A 2,949-nucleotide genomic window follows, 5' to 3' on the forward strand; every position below is an offset into this window, starting at 1 on the left:
CTGTCTGGTTAACTAGTTTTATTGTGGACAGAATAGAAAAAAAAAATGGAATGACTCTCTTAAAAAATGGAATGAAGTACTTAATCTTTAGAACATATCCTTTAATTCTTGGTATGATAGCAAAGATGAAGCATGTAGGAAGTGAAATACATGAGATGTTTCCTTTTAAATATTAGGAAAGTATTCATGACTTATTCATTCATTGCATATGGGGGACTATATATTTTGAGAGAATTAAAACTTGCTATTTTATGTAGATGAAATTCCGTTAAGTGTGAACAAGAGATACAAAGCGAATGATCCATGTTTCAGGCTATAGCACCGGAATTGCCAGGTTAACTTTCATGGGGAATAATAAGGTCTTGGGCAATAAGAGCTACATTACTTAATTACCCACCTATTCTCATGTGCATCACCATCGCCTTCTCCCAAAATATTACATTTATTTTCTAAAACATTTTCCAAAAAACAAACATATTATATCTATATACATTTAAATTAAAAAGGAGAGATCCAGACTGGATTAAAAAAAGACTTTAATTTTAAGGACAAAATGTGTTGAAAAGTGAAAGGTGGAAAGAAATCTACCATGAAAGATGTACTATAACCAACTACATGAGAGCTAAAGTAACTATATAATAAGAGATAAAATTAACTTTAAGAAAAGAAATATCATCCTTTTGGCACTGTGGCTGCAGCCATAAGTATGCTCAGGTTTCAGAAGAGGCTTGCCTCTAGTGTCTTCTGCTGTGGCAAAAAGAAAGTCTGGTTGGACACCAATGAGACCAATGAAATGGCCAATGACAACTCCTGTCAGAAGATACAGAAACTGATTAAGGATGAGCTGATCATCTGCAAGCCTGTGACTGTCCATTTCCGGGCTCGATGCCAGAAAAACACCTTGACCTGACAGAAGGGCAGGCATATGGGCATAGGTAAGCGAAAGGTACTGCCAATGCTAGAACGCCAGAGGTGACCTGGATGAGAATGAGAATCCTGCAGTGGCTGCTCAGAAGATACCAGGAGACTAAGAAGATTGACTACCACGTGTATCACAGCCTGTACCTGAAGGGGAATGTGTTCAAGAAGAAGCAGTACTCATGGAGCACATCCAAAACCTGAAGGCAGACAAGGCCTGCAAGAAGCCTAACAGACCAGGCTGAGGCCCATAGGTCTAAGACTGAGGAAGTGTGCAAGCGCTGTGAGGAGCACATCCAGGCCAAGAAAGAAGAGGTCTTGATGACTGTCCAAGGAGGAAGAGACCAAGAAATAAAGCTCCCCGTCTCTTGTCTGTACATAGTGGCATTGGGAGTTACTCAAATAATCGTTTAAATAAAATAAGCCTTTATCTGAAAAAAAGAAAAAAAAAAAGAAAAGAAATATCACTAGGTGGAAAGAAGGACATTTCCTTATCATAATACGGTCAATTTATTAAAAAGGTACAATCATTATAGATGTGTGCACCCTTAAACATCAAATATGAACCTAGGAAAAATGAATCTATGGGAACCACACCTAGTCTAGCATCTAGTTTCTAACACACATGTATCTAATGTACTTCTGCTTCACTGTAGATTCATCTTATTCCTTGAACTTGCTGCTGGGTATAGGTCCACATGGCAATGACAGTCTAGGAAGACTATGTCTCCAAAATCATTGTTACTATTTTTTTTTTTTAATCTGGAGAATCAACTAAAGTGCTTCAAAACTGATGTCATTATTTCTAGAATAAACTGTAATAGTTTCCCTAATTATAAGCATTAAATTTATACTTAATGTTTATTGAAAGTGCTGCACTTAAATGCTGTATTAGGGACTGGTCCCATAGCATTTTGTAAACCACATTTTCCATAAGCTCTTTAAATGCTCATTGTGCAAATCATGCCAAGAAATATCACACTAGAAGTTTAGAGTATTATAAAGAATAGGCCAGCAACAGTGCTGCAGAGTGCTGTGCAGTACTCCATGATCCTTAGGCCATATGAGAAGGTCTTCAGTACCCATCCCAAAGTCTCCCTATACATGCCAGGCACATGTGCATGTGATTATGATTTGGCTCAGATAAGACCAAGGGTGGGGGCCAGCAGGTGGCCTGGTGGTTGAAGCGCTGGACTCCTACATAGCCATCCACGGTTCAAGTCCCACACATGGTAGCTGCTTTCTCACTTTTACTCTCTCTCTCTTTCTCTCTCTGTGTCTTTCTCTGTTCTGATTAAAACAGAATTAATTAATTTTTAAAAAGACTAAAGGTGGATCACCGCATGAAGAGCCTGTTGGGAGTGCCACTCTCTCTCTGTTATTCATGGGAAAAACAAAATAAAACCAAAAAAAACCCAGAAAAATTAAAATAAAGAAAACTCAAAATGCATTATGGAGGTAAAAAAATAGTGATGATAAAAGCAAAAAATGAAGAATGGAAGGAAGAAGAGAGGAGGCACAGTGGGGAGAGAGGGAGGGAGAGAAGAAATAAAAAAAAGAAATAAAAGAATTCCCTGCAAGGAAGTAATAATTTGAAATATACTAGACTTTTCAATAACAGTGCTTGATGATATTTGATGATTAATTGTTTATATTTTGAGAGAATTTTTAAAATATAGAATTCTATACCTAACCAAATAATCCACCAAATAGCTAAAATATTTTCAGACATACTGAGATTCTAAAAATTTAGACTTCTTACATTTTTAGAAGTAATTTGACACAGTAACTCAACATAATAAATCAAAAAGAGAAGAAACTGTGATTAATAGAACAGGGACCTTGATCCATGATGGCTGTGCAGGGACACGTCAGGAAGACGGATGTGCTTCAGGCCTAAGAGGTAAGGGCTTTAGCACAGAACGGAGATGAAGATGAAAAGATCCAGGACGCTGTTCTCCAAGGAAAAGTAATCCAGATTTACTAGTGGCCTGGTATTATTTATTTCTTTGACAAAATAGATTTCAAAAA

The 2,949-nt window shown here is 37.1% G+C and overlaps 1 pseudogene; it reads left to right on the forward strand.

The window, feature by feature from the left end:
* The first annotated feature begins 706 nt into the window (after window positions 1-706).
* Window positions 707-1,273, forward strand: LOC102481406 (60S ribosomal protein L19 pseudogene; annotated as a pseudogene).
* The last annotated feature ends 1,676 nt before the right edge of the window (window positions 1,274-2,949 follow it).

This window comes from Tupaia chinensis, unplaced genomic scaffold (assembly GCF_000334495.1).
Source record: "Tupaia chinensis unplaced genomic scaffold, TupChi_1.0 Scaffold144253_1, whole genome shotgun sequence".
Taxonomy (NCBI): Eukaryota; Metazoa; Chordata; class Mammalia; order Scandentia; family Tupaiidae; genus Tupaia; species Tupaia belangeri.